This window comes from Ixodes scapularis, unplaced genomic scaffold (genome assembly GCF_016920785.2).
Source record: "Ixodes scapularis isolate PalLabHiFi unplaced genomic scaffold, ASM1692078v2 PGA_scaffold0__279_contigs__length_252992795, whole genome shotgun sequence".
NCBI classification, from domain to species: Eukaryota; Metazoa; Arthropoda; class Arachnida; order Ixodida; family Ixodidae; genus Ixodes; species Ixodes scapularis.
Window position 1 is genome coordinate 44,383,785 of NW_024609835.1, and position 14,413 is coordinate 44,398,197.

At 43.6% G+C, this 14,413-nt stretch overlaps 1 long non-coding RNA gene across 2 annotated transcripts; it reads left to right on the forward strand.

The window, feature by feature from the left end:
- The first annotated feature begins 7,621 nt into the window (after positions 1–7,621).
- Positions 7,622–13,214, forward strand: LOC115314520. Of its 2 annotated transcripts, XR_006076516.1 has the most exons (6): positions 7,622–7,938; positions 8,054–8,157; positions 9,224–9,325; positions 10,131–10,255; positions 12,083–12,233; positions 12,335–12,390. It is a non-coding gene; the product is annotated as an uncharacterized LOC115314520 (long non-coding RNA). The 2 variants fall into 2 exon arrangements; XR_006076515.1 differs by adding an exon at positions 12,974–13,214 and having other exon boundaries at positions 8,054–10,255; positions 12,335–12,435.
- Positions 13,215–14,413: the final 1,199 nt, after the last annotated feature.

Here is a 14,413-nt window from a genome sequence, read left to right on the forward strand (position 1 = left end):
TAATTAAAATTTAAACAAACTACTCAAATTGCACCCGCAAAACACAAGGCGTTTTTGTTGGCAACAGCGGAAGCTCTGACGTAACATCCTGCAAAGAGAGCCAAGACAGCTCTTGACTGTTGTCTCAGTAAGACAACCTCGGCCCTGAGAAATACAGGATTAACGGTATTGAGGGACAATCGGTTCTTGGACGATAAAATTTGTACGCATCATCAACCACGTTGATCCAACCGGGAATAAGTCAACGCCCGCGAATCGGACGTTACCATGCCTGATGTGAAGTCATGACAGGACCAGCCATGACATGGGAAATTTGGCGTGCAGTTGCGTATTGATGTTCCTGATTAATTTAACAAATATTGGGGAGCCTTTTAAACAATTAAATAAATATCACAGCTGACTATATTTCAGCCCCCTCTAAGAAACCAGCGCAAAAACTTAGTGACTTTAGATTTCATCGGACAATCCCTTTTACTAGCGGATGCCCCACCTGCGACACTTAACAGCTTCCGGCTAGCACTAAAATGGGCCATGACATATTGCGCTGGCTGCATACGTGCAGTAAATACCTTTGTTTTCCTAAAATAGCGTGGAACGATTTTTTTTTTCTTCTGATTTTTTGTATCTGTTTAAGCCTTTACTTCTAACCTCTAAATGTTACCATCCATAAAAATGTGTGCATTCTAAAAGACACAGTCCATTAGATTGGCAATTTAGATAAAAATGTAATGATGGTAGAAACTTAACCTCGCGAAAAAATCTAAAACTAACTGCTGATTGCGCATTCAAAATGTCGCGCTTCATTTGGCACTACAATGGCTGTTATGGAACGGGAAGACACTTTTGACATGGATTAAAAAAACAAGAATCAAGATACACTGTTTGTGCGACGTTCAAATACTTCTTGGCTCTTTCTAATAGCATCTGTCCAAAGGCGAGCTTTTTTTTTTTTTTAATATTTTGATTTTACAGGCCTACCCTTCAAATATCTAAATGTTTCCATCACCGTAAAAGGAAGAACGTGTTTCGAGATGCAGATTCTTAGATTTTAAAAAGCAAGAGAGCTGATAGTGCTTGACTTTGTAGAGCTCCTTTTATGAAGTGCGCTGGATATGTTCCAGAAAAGGTCAGCGTGCCAGCGGAAGTGAAAACATGACCGATTGTCTTTGTAGTTTACAGTATATAGTTCACCGAACTTTTCTGCAAGTGATGCGCATGCTTTTGTTGCATCTTGTTTTTCATCGCGACATTGCATCGTGACCCTGACGCAGCGGGAACAATAGAACTTTGACTACTCCCGCAGTTTTGATGCGACGAGTCCTATCCATCCGTGACTTCGGGGTTTTAGCTAGGTATGCACCATCCGCACTTACCACCATCGCAGACTCAGATCGCTTGATCAACAATTCCAATCGCAGATGCATATCGATGCCGAATAAATATAGCGGATCATTGGGTGCATTCTTGGGCCGAATCGAGCAGCGGTGCCGCGCTTTGAGCCGATTGCGATTTCTATGGCCTATAGCCAATATACAACTCTTTTTCTTCCCTCCGCCCATACTTTAGATGTCGGTCCCCATACAAGCTAGCTGTGTGTATTCGTCACGATCGGAAAACACGATATTGTGACATCCGAACTCAAATGGGATCGTGCACACGGATGTCCATGCAAAATAACGGGCTCGGCGTCTATGCATGGAATTGATATCTATGCACTTCTCAACTATTCTCTATTCTCCGGGCTCTTATGAAGGCTCAATTCACCTCAAAAACACTGCGTCCAGGTGCACCCAGCAGTTTATCCAGGATTGTCAATCTGGGGGGTGGTGGGGGGGTTACGAACTTATTGGAGTAGTTTGGGAAGAGGGAAAAGAAAAAAAAAAGGGGGGGGGGGGGTACACACGGGTATATTATAGGTAGGGTTCGGAGTTTTCGGTTTAAACCGATAAAAACCGATAAAAGTACGCCGAATCCATTTTCGGAAATCCGGTTTTAGCCGAAAAAGGTCAGTTTTTAGGTTCGGCACTTCCGATTTAAACCAATAAAAGTATGTCGATTTCATTTCTTAAAATTCAGTTTTAACCGGAAAAGGTCACTGGGTGACCTTTATTCGTACCGCAGAGCCGTGGCGAAAAAGTGGGACAGTGTTTATCGAAACGAGTCCAAATGTATGGGATACACAGATGCCGCCACGACGTTTTGGTTTAATGTACGCATCATCAATCGAAACGTGATGTGCGAAATGCCCCATGACTCCACCATGGATGCAGGAATTTCCTGAGGGGGGGTCAGGCGTTGGTCAGCGTAGCATATGTTTAGGAGCCCCTCCCTCTTCGTTTTACGCCCTAAATTTTACACATGCAGAAATCAAGAGGGGGGTCAGGACATCCGGACCCCGCCTACAAATCCGCCCCTGTGTACGAGCATGCTTTCAAACTCGTTGTAAGGAAGACTGATTTGATGCAAGCTCTGCATGTGGTGTTGTGCTTCAAAACGTCGCACCGTGTCTCTTTTGGTGGTCACAATCGGTTGATTAATCGGCCGATCTTGGCTCAGGCAGCGCTCCATCTCATCAGCCTGCCCGTGTCCAGTGTTAGCGTTGAGAGAGCATTTGCGAATCAACGAGAACATGCGAAAGTACGTGTGTGCGTACTATAATAAGATCACGTAATCCGGATATGCAGAAGGTAAGGTTCCATGTTTTTTTGGACATAGGCTTCATATATAACTTGGCTGTATTTGTTTTGTTTTTTTTTGTTTTTGTTTGTTTCTTTTACAGTTGCACACATTTGCCAAATAAAGTGTCAATTTCTTTTTCAGTGCATCTGTGCCGCTACTCTTTGAGTGATCACAAATATCAAAGCTACAAGGATCATCATATCCGGTGTACGTTGGTGTTTATTTCATATTCACCGAAAAAAGCCGATAATATTTTGTGGAAATAAATATACGCCGAAAAAAAACGAAATTATGATTTTAAAATAAACACCGAAAAAGTAAGCCGAATTTTGAAAAAAATAATAGAAACCGAAAACGCGGAACCCTAATTATAGGCTACTTACATAAAAAAAAAAAAAGACGCTATTGTCCCCCTACAAGATTACAGAGGATTAACCCGTCACTCAAAATTCGTACAAAAGCAGCCGCTTCGGTGGCTGGAACGACTAGGCCATCCTCTCGACGTCAGCTCGTCTTGAGACGACCTACGTCACGATTGCGTTGAATGTCACGTGGTCTCCGCTGGGCCTTCTCCGAGCGCTTGCCAGAGTGGGCCGTTTATAACGAAAAATACAGCCACCAGGCTCAAAATACAAACGTGCGATTGTCATTTACGGATATTGTGGATCATATTCAACCTATTTTTGAACACGACGGGAATATTTCAAATTTCGTTGAAGTATTTCTTTAAGATGTTGACGAGTCTTATGCTATGTTCACTCCGCAGACGCAACGTGCCAATCTTTCGTAGCACACGCAAACCTAAGCGCAACAGGCGGAACGAGTTCATTCAGACCACGATTGCTTATTTATTTATTTATTATTTTCAAAATACTACCAATCCCCATTGAGGGATTATAGCAGGTATGGTACAAATAAAAACACACAATTTTCAGGCGCGCGAAAAACAGTAATTTTTAGAAATCGTCACTTCCTTTCATATTGAAACAAAACAGAACATGACAGAAAGAACTAACTCATGAACTTGCTGAGAAGGTCTTGTTCATGAGCTTGAATGAACACATCCACATTTGTGTAGTTAAAAAATAGCGGATCAAGGCTGTTCCAATCTCTTACAGCTCAAGGAAAGAAAGAGTACCTAAAAGTATTATTATTGAAAGAGTATTCGGTTAATGTATTGCAGTGTTTATGTCTTGTTGTTCTTGCCTGGGAAAAATTCACATACTTGTTCTTGTCTATTTTAAAGGCTTGTAGCCTGAACGAAATCGTCCCGCTTCTTGCGCTTACGTTTGCGTGGGCTATCAAAGATCGGCGCGTTGCGCTCGTAGCGGGAACATAGCATTACACATAAGCTCAACTCCTGTACTGTATGCCGATGACCTCACACTTGTTGAACCGATTAAGTCAACCAAAGATTATGATGACCTTCAGCAGGACCTTGACAGGGTACACATATGGACCACCCTGCTGGAAATGGCAGGCCTTTTCCAATTGAAATGCACAGCCAAAACCTATGAGCATGAATGTGCAATTGGCGCCGATGAGAAAATCCGATGTTTTGCACATTGGTGCAACTGGAAATGCTGCAGAGAAGCCGCAGCACGGGGGAAGGCCAAAGAATTCGTTGAGGGAAAGTCAACTTTAGGGGGCAAGCGCCATGATGCCAATTGTGTCAATGTGCACGACACTCAGTTTGCTCATTACCGCTCATTGCAGCCAGTGGCGCTATGTGGCAGAGCCATTGTACGGGAGATAGCAAAGAGCCATGCAATGCAGAGAAGTGAACTCGGTGCAGTATGGCAGTGACAATGCTCAATCGCCAAATTAGCACACCCTTGCAAAAATTTTCTATGGGACCGATAGAGATGTTTATGCGATCAATAGGATTTCATCGTACCAATGGGCATTTCTACTGGGCCGATAAAAAGTTATATCGTACCAATACAGACTTCTCTTGTACCATTAGGAACTTCTGTGGGACAAGCAGGAACTTCTATGGGACAAGATAGAAACTTCTATGGGAACAACACGAATGTTTTCTGGTCCGGAATACAAGTGCCTATTGGTCCTTCAATAGGATCAATAACAAGTTGTACTGGTTAAACTGAAAGATTCATTGGTGAAATGGAATGCATTTCGGATCGAGAACTTTTAATGGTCGACTGGGAATACAGAACATAAAATCTATTAAGTGGGCATCTATCAGGTTAAACAGTATGCTTAGTGGAGAAATTAGAGTTGTTCTATACTAAAGTTTTATGTTTTGAGCACAGGAAAATAATTTTTGCCGCAAATATACCCGATGGCAGGCACGCAGCCAGGATTTTGATTCGCCCATGACAAAATACTGTATGAGGGGGAGGGGGGAAAGGAGGCCCCACCAAATGAAAGGTTTGGGAGGAGGGGGGGGGGGGGGGGGGAGGTCCCATGGTTCTCCCCCCCCCCCCCCCCCCCCCGTGCAGATATGTGCGTGCCCGATGGGTTCCTCTCTGTCAAATAAACATTTTTTTTTAGCTATATAACTTGGGTTGGGCCATGTAGACACTAGTTAAATAAAACATTCAGTTAATAAAGTGAATATGAACTCTTTTTTGTCACGTGTGTTAGAATTTCCTGATTACGTACTGTCCTCCTTCGTATTATAAAACATGCGGCTGCCAGTAAAACATAAAGAAAAGACTATGGGGAACGGGAACATTGTGTGTGCACATAGTATGCACAAGATTCATGAATAATTATATATCGACAAGCCACGAAATTCAGGTATCATCGGAACTCTGCAGTTTTAGCGGTGTATTCTGTCCTTTTGTTTTCCAGGATGTTTCAGTAACAGTAATAGCGTAAACGATTGCACCAACTGGATTATGTATTCACATTAGACTTTGCTCCGTTTTATTCAGTTTTACCTGGTTTCGGAGTGGAACGTTCTCGTTTTTGTATAAATTTTGCTCCAGAACTGAGCAAATCAGAGTAAAACCGGGTCAAAAACAGAATAACACTGACTTAAAAATCCTATTATCATCTTTCACGATTGGTCCAAAGCTCTCCGACTTCCGACGTCGGGACTTTAAAACTTTGGCGGAGTTGGCGAAAAAATGCGATACTTCAGGCTTTCATTTTGCCATGTGAACGCATCCTGTTTGAGCCCTAGTCGAGGCTACGCGCTCGTTCTGGGGCGGCAGATCACGTGCACATTCTATCGTGGGCATGCTTTTTATTAACAGAAAAGTAAAGCCGGTAGTGCCGAATAACATCCAATAATTATTAACACCATAAAAGTCATTAAAAAAAAAAGCACATAAAATGCGCGCACTGTTGCGTTCGGGAGGGTGGCGACCTCAGGCGCGGAACCAAGAGTTGGGGCTGCGGCTCGCTGCTACCATGGCCCCGAGGAAACAGGCCTGGAGTGGGAGTACTGAAGGAGAACTTTTATATACAGTGAATATACAAGAGCATGGTCGACTAATTAATCGGTAATCGGCAGTCTGCAGTCGGCGGCTTCGGGCTCTCTGAGCCCAAGTTATATAGCCCTTCGAGGGCGAGAAGGCCCTCTGAGAGAGAGGAGCCTTCCCCGGTGTTGGAGTGTTCACGAGGTGTCCGAAGTGCGGGGGCGGCTGAGGCAATTTCCCGGTGTTCTTTCAGCGAGGGGCAGATGATGTAACCCCTCGACGTTCTTGCCGCGCTCCAGTGGCTGATGTAAGGAGTCGACGTTCTTGCTGAAACTCAACACCGACAGACCCACACACACACAGGCACGCACACGTACGCCGGTGTTTCTCCTTGCGAGGGCCCGCGATTCCAGATGGTCTCGTGGCTTCAGGAAGACGTTCTGTTTTTAGTTTAAAGCCCCCAGTGAAGGCCGTCGCAACAGCACACATACACACACACGAAATAAGGATGACCTTCCCGAATTTATGATTGCACCTTGTTTCACGCACAGTAAGTGTCAGGCAGCGCTTTCCACTTTGTAGTTGAGCAAGGAAGTTCCTTTTTGAAAGGCATTTTACGCGCTTGTTGGCAGTTTGGGCCTTTAGTTTGGCTTCTGGCTTCCCAATGTTGTAGTTTTCCTTGATGCCGGGAAGAGTGTACACTCCAGCAATGAAGTTTTCGAGATTCAAAAGCCCTTTATTTTGCGTCCAATTAAAATGAAGGCCAGCCGAATTAGGGTACGTCAGACTCGTTACATTCGTCTTTGGCAGTAGCCTTTTCGGAAACTTGGACAGGAAATTGGTCTTCACATCTCCCGTCACTTTCACAATTTTATCACTTGTGTCTTCACTAACTGGCCCAGTACTGTGACCGCTTCTGGTTTCATTGGTACTACTTAGTTCACGGGGAGTTTTTGTCTCACCGTGTTCCGAGACAACCGAGCTTACAGAAACTGCTGTCGGCGACGTTGGTTCTGGTCCCTGGCCTGTTGTAGCATTTTTCAGGACACAACTTCGTCTCAGGACTGTTGTCCTTGGCAAGCTGGGTATACTTAGTGGCTCCAAGTATATTTTTTTGTTTGGGTTCATGGTCGCACAGCGCGACACCCTACGTGTCTCAAATCCAAATTTTAAAATTCGCACCGACGTCGTCCCGCAGCAAATGCAATTTTCTAATTAAAATGACAAATAAAAATTACTCCGTTATAAGTTTAATATATATTCAGTATTTACATTTGACAATTAAATAATACCATAATTTTTAGAAACGTTTATTATTTTCTTAAGTGCATCAGTCACACTTGCGGGCTTGCGGGTTACACCACGTGACAATATAGAGTGAGCTGGAGTCAGTAGAGTGAACAGTGGGGTCACCCGCATGCATCCCGCATGACATATAAAACCAAAATAAGTTTTCAAAGTGCAATTTATGCAAATTTTTTGCTAAATTAATGTCAATAAGTAAAGTTTTTAAGTATTCGTTTACTTCAGCAAACAAAAAAAAGAGTTAAAATACGAAGTATTATAGTCACGTGATACATCCCCTGCGTCAGGAAGTGGTCCGACGTGATAAACCGAACGGTCCGGCCGGAGGACAAGGAAGCGTGGAAGAAGAACCGAAGCTTCCGAGGCAACGTTCGCGGGAAGTCTAACCGCTTGAAGCACGTTGCAGAGTCGAGACCAGTTGAGCGGCCGGAATTTTACGAACGATTATGCAAGTGTACGTCTTGAGGACGACCATGAGCCACATATCATCTCAAATTTCTGCCCGTCAAGCCTTGTGACGAAACGGAATCTGACTTCTTCAAGGCGCGGATCCTAAAGTTGTTTGGTAAGTTCTAGTCTCCACACGCGTTGTGCCCAGTCTAGTGACCATCTCCTTTAAGTTAAAAATTGCAGCTTTAAGCACAATATGTGGGAGTAACTCTCGGCGCCGGTTGTTTCAGGATCGCAGAGTGACGCGGAAACCCAGTGACAGTAAGCGGGTGCTAGTACCTCCGACGAGATGAGTGACTGCCCGGGAGGGCTGGAGGAAGCTTGTATGAGACAGGTAATTGTAATTTCATTTTCGCGCTTGCGAAGCAATTCATAAGACGTATTTTAAATTTGAGATTTTCTTTAGTTATGCCGCCGCAAGTACAAGGAATTTCATTGATAGGGGTGCCGTGTGTTTGTTTTCATATGCCCAGAAACTAGGTAAAGGTTATGTGTTTTAACATTTTTTCTGTACTGATAGGCTTAAGGTTAGAATGAATTATATCTGTCAAGGCGTGGCGCAGTCTGTGTCTATTTGGAGAAGAGGTATGTGTGTGTGCGTGCGTGCGTGCGTGCGTGCGTGCGTGTTTGTTTGTTAGTTCGTTGGGGGAGAGAGAGGAGATGAAGAAGAGGAGGAGGGTGAGGGATCACGTCGAATCATTCAAATCGTTAACTCTGATAGTAATGAGGTAAGAAGGATACCTGCTAGTTACACCGGTTCGGTTTTGTGCCAAACTCAAATTGCGTTTTGCCGCGTAAATATTGCTACAATTTTTTTTTTCATCAACAAAATTAATTTTGAGGCATGCCGTTGACAAATAGGACCCCTGTTTTCAATCCCAGTCCAGGTTATTCGCGACTCCAGCGAACTATAGATGGCGCGCTGCTCAGGCAAAATTCGGACGAAGGAAGGTCGTTTTCGTTGTTCAGCATGCGGACCATCACAAATTCCTGCACTGCAGCGTAAAATCGGTGTTACATTTGAATGCAAAGCGATTTTTCGACCCTAGAAACATTCGTCTACTCAGTGCGTAGGAAGGACGCGGTGGAATCATTAAAATAATTACTGGAAACAATGTTTGTTTCTATGCTGCCTACGAGAACCAAGCAGCGATAGCAGACGACAGAGTCGGGACAACCTCCTCTCCTGAGCTACGCGGCGTCGATTTCGCTGGAGTCACGAATATTGCGCTGGTAAATTTCCTGTACATAGTGCTGCTTCAAAGATGAACTGAAGTTTGTCTTCTATGTGTGCATTGGCAATGGCATGTGGCTCAACAAGACTTCACACACAAAAGTTCTCAAATTGAAGAGGGAATCAATGTTCATCCGGTAAGGTTTGGTAATTATCTCCGCCACAGATGGCCTCCTTGGCGAATTGTAACCGGCAGACCTTCAAACCGCACAAAGGCTAAGCAAAGCCAGAACTGGATGCAGCAAGACTAAAAGCTTTATAATATACTGTAAGGACTATGGCTTTATAATAAGCCTTTTATAGCAAAACATACTGATCTGAAAAGCGTTGTTTGTGGTTATTTTAAAGTGGTATACGGAAACTTCGTTGTATTGTATTAATTCTGGTTCACTGCACAGTTAAAAGGTTTGTCTTCGTTTGCTGCCAGAGAAATATAGCTTGCGATGAACTAAATCAAAGTTATGACTGCTGGTGTCATGTACATATTCAGAACTTTTTTTTATTAAAATAATTGTAATCAAGTGTTTTTATGGGTTTTAGGACTGTGATTAAGATGCGTCAATGTGTTTTCTAAGAAAGACTACTAATTTGCAGTTTGTATCTTCTCCTAAAATATTTCGTAGATCTGAGCATGTATTCATACCTGAATATGTGCCAGGCATTCCCCAGTATGTGTATAATTGTTTACTAGGCCTGTAAGCTTCCCCACTACATCATTGCCGCTATGTTAGCGCTTCCCAGCTATTATTCGAGAGAGATAAGTGTTTCTCATGATCAATTAGGGTGAGATTGTTTAGCGTTAATGTTTTTGAGTCCCCCATTTTTAATTCCTGACAGAGCGCTTCAATGTCCGTTTATTTTTGGTTTGCCGCTATTTATCACCACAAGCAAAAACATCACGCCACTGGGATTAACCTGAAGCTCACCTCATGATTAACGACGCTGCCGTCCACTGTCTTAAGGTGGGCCTACATTCATGGGTACTTGTCTAGTGGTTCTGGAGTTGATGTTGCTGAGATAACCGAGACGCCGATTTCTACGATGGCCTCTGTCAGCATCATGGTCAATTACAGCTGGCCCGAGCCTGAACCAGGCCAATCAACGTGCTGGCCCGAACCAGGCCAATCAACGTGCTGGCCCGAGCCCGGCCCGGGCCCACAGTCAAAAGTCCGAGCCCATCCCAGGCCTGGGCTTTCGGGTAAGCCCGAGCCCGTGCCCAGTGGTATAATCTTTAATCCAATCGCCATATTGAGATAAAGACGTCAAAATTTCTCAGTTTAAACGTCGGAAGTGCCTCAATAAGAGCAGGTATAAATATTAGTAGCAAATTTAATGATAAAAAAACTGCGCCGACTTTACTCAACAAGATTAACAATTTAATGAAGCGTTTCGTCTCCCATGCGGGGAACATCATCAGTGAAACCTTCAAGCAGGAATGAGCGAAAAAACTTCAACAATCTTATTTAAGCAAGTCCGCATAAACATCGGGGGAGGGGGCCGCGGTTGGAGTTGCAAGCTGATGAGTCACTTCAGATGAACCATGATTCCACCAACCTTCGTGGACCCCACCTTTGTTCACACGCCAGAGTGGACGCATTCTCAAAGTCGAAACTGTGACCCGTATTCCAACAATGGTCTACGAGTTCCGTCTTCGCTGTGTTTGTTTAGGCGAGTGCAGCGCTTCCAGCCTGTCTCCCCAATGTAGGATGTGTCACAGTCTAGACAGTTCACTTTATACACAACACTGCACTGGGACTCTGGGGGGGTGTAATCTTTAGGTTTCGAAGTGAAGTCACATAGTTTATGGTGGGGTTTGAAAGCTGTGCGGATATTCAAAGGGGCGAGGGCCCTGCGAATGGACTCAAAAGCACCTCTCAAATAGGGTATTGTTGCTTGCCCTGTCCTAAGTTGTCCATTATCCTGACTTCTTTGTCCCATCTGTTTGTGCGTGTTATCAATAAAACGTTTCGGATAATTCCGCTTCATCAGCAGGTCAACAATAACAGCATCCTCAGAAGCGCACAAGCCGCCTCGGTGGCTCCGAGGCGAGAGCGCTGGCCTACGGATCCCCATGTGGCGGAGGCTTATTGCGGAGCAGGCGCCGTGTAACCGAGCTTTCGGTTGCACGTCAAAAGATCCCCAGGTAGTCTAAATTAATCCTCAGTCCTCCGCTGGGGCGTGCCAGATGCCCGTCGTTGGTTTAGCACGTAAATCCCCCAAATTTGACTTTTTTCTCTGAAGCGCGCAATTGAGGATTAGAAGAAATGCGTTCGGACCGGTGTAGTAGGTTTTTTACGACAGCCCTTTTATGTTCGACAGAATGATGCGAGTTAAAGCTTAAGAGGTTGCCTGTATCACAGCTTTGCGGTACACTGTTGTATATAAGCGACTGGTACTATTTCGGAACACATTAACATACAGAAAAGGCTTTGCACCGTTCTGTTCAACTTCATGTGTGAATTGGATTGATGATTCAATGCTGTTTAAAGCTAAATGAGAGTCACAAAAGGGACATGGCAAAGGCCACGCATGCGACAAGAGCGAAGACGGAACTCGTAGACCATTGTTGGAATACGGGACACAGTTTCGACTTTGAGAATGCGTCCACTCTGGCGTGTGAACAAAGGTGGGGTCCAAGCAGGTTCGTAGAATCATGGTTCATCCGAAATGACTGATCAGCTTGTGACTCCAGCTGCGGCCCCCTCCTCAATGTGTATGCGGACTTGCTTAAATAGGACTGTTGAAGTTTCTTTCGCTCATTCCTGCTTCAAGGTTTCACCGACGATGTTTCCCACATGGGAGACGAAACGTTTGACTAAATTGTTAATCTTGTTGAGTAAAGTCGGTGCAGGTTTTTTTATCATTATGATTCCCGGCTTTTGAAATATTTTTGCAGCACATTTAATGAAGAAATGGATGCCGATAAACACCTGCCAAGGTTGACTAAAAATAAACAGAAACATCCAATCAATAGTTATGATTGCACTAAGCGGTTGCCATGTGGATGTTTTTTTATGTTCGACAGCTCAGCAAAGTCTGCGGATCTGGTTATGCTTCCTGTACGAGACAGATCACGAAACGGTTGCTGACTGACCAGTTGGGGCGAAAATTTTTGTGGGAAGGACGTAAGAGAAAGTTGACATTCAGGAACCTTCACCTTGCTGAGTGCATCATAAGTAAGTAATCTCTGGAAAAGTACTGCAGATCGCTTCACACATGGAATCAGATTTATGGAGCTGTTGGTGTCGTGCGTCTGTTGCTTTTTTTTTTTTATCAGATGCAGTGCAGAGCTGCCATAAATGTGAAGACTTCAAGGTAGAAACCATGGTCACGGATTAACTTCGCCACGCACCTGCCTGACATCAGTCATCTCAAATGGTAAGCTGGTCTTATTAAGCTGATGTTAGCACAAAAATCAAACTTTTCTAGAACAGTAAGTATGGTGTGCAATTTCTTCAAAGCATAATTTCTATATAAGATTATTTGAATGCTTTAAATATTGAAGCCAGTGACACCTTTTTTGGTTTAATTTGAGAGGAAATACTACAGGTGTGAACAGTATTGAATAATTTTAAATAAAAAAAATTTCTTTGGAGTGTTTCTCTAAGAGGAAAATTTTCATTATGTAATAGTACCTTATTATGGATTAAAAAGAATGCATAGACAACGAATTTTAAGAACACTGATATTTGATGTAAATCTAACAAACAAAAGTTGGCAATACAGTACACACATCCAGCATGAATGTGCTTTAAAAACAAGGCATAAAATACTTTTGATTTATTTACATCAGTTCTAATTCTTGCATATTTGAGTCACTTAACTTTGAACTTCACTGTTTTATTAGTTTTGTTTCAAAGAATGGTAAACCACTGCTCACATATCTTTAACGTAACATTTTTTCGTTGCTTTTCAGGAACATTCTGCACCACGGGAGAGAGAGATGTGAACTGCCTTAAGTGGGCCTTGAATGCGCGGAGCTTTTTATTATGTTTATCAGACATTTTTTTTAAGCAAAGTATCCTGCATTGTTCAGTAAGTATACTTTATTTTGAAAACCTCATGCTGTCTATGCAGCATTGTTCAAAAATTATACTTTATTTTAAAAGCATCAAGCACTGCTCGTCTGTCTAACAGTAACAATAAAGAGTTAATGGCGATTTGTTTGGCACTGCAGCTTTTTCTACAGAACGGATGTGCATGCCTGACAGGCTGGGCAGGAATTTAGTGTGCTACTCACGTTCAAAGTTTCGCTGCAAGACTGCAGCGGCATCTTTCGCCATGCAGTCGGTGCTACAGCTCTCATGGAATTCTGGTGTCCTCGTCACTAGAGCATATGACTACTGAAGCCTTAGACTTCAGTAGTCAATTCCTCGGGGCCGTTCGTCATAGCTTATGACAATGTTTGTGTCCAGTATTTCAGTTCTCTCGCATGTGGCGAGGTCCACCTCACTGGAACGAGTTAGCATCAGTAGTGTCGCCTTCCTTGTCAGTGTCGTCTGCATTGATCCTGTGGTAAAGCTTCTGAGCTTGATGGTGAAAAATAAACTTCAATATAAAGAATGTCTGCTGCGGGCCTGATTGCTACATTATACATCTGTAATGCGCCATTTGGGTATACATTGAGAGCATGCACGGGCCATACAGCAAATCTGCCCTCTGAGCTCTTGTTTTGTAAAGAATTGGACTCTTATCCGTTTAAATTTTTCTGTAGGACAGTTTACACGCTATATGCTAGCATAAAATGAAGGCTGCTTAGGCACTTCCTTGCCCTCCTGCCATAGGGCTGGTCCCTATACCAGGAAAGGTAATATTTCTGAGGTATGTACATGGTACATCCACAGGATCAGGCTGAACATCCTACAATGGTCCTGAATGTCCAGCTGCATCAACTAGATTGCGTTAGTGGTACGTTTACTGTGCAGTGCACTTTGCACTGCACAGTAGACACTTTCAATGTTGGATGAATCGTAGCAGATATCCACTGGATATGTTAAAGGGATACTGAACCAAAGAATTTGGTGTCGATAATAAGTGGCGCACGTTCTTTCCCCGAGCCAGCAGCCGCCGGTGTGCGCGAGCACACGCAACAAAAATGACGTCAAAGACCTCCATTCGCGCCTAAGAGGACAGTGAAATGTATGGGCTTCGGGCGAAAGGGGAATAAAGACAGGCTTTTCATCTTTGCAAGTGAAAGCTAGGTGCTTGTTTGACCAATTAATCGCTTACCTTTTACACCAGACAGCACTGTGTAGATGAAAAACTTCTCTTTATTCTCCTTCGGCCCGAAGCCCATACATTTCACTCTCATCTTAACGAATGGAGGTCTGTGACGTCGTTTTTGTTGCGTGTGCTC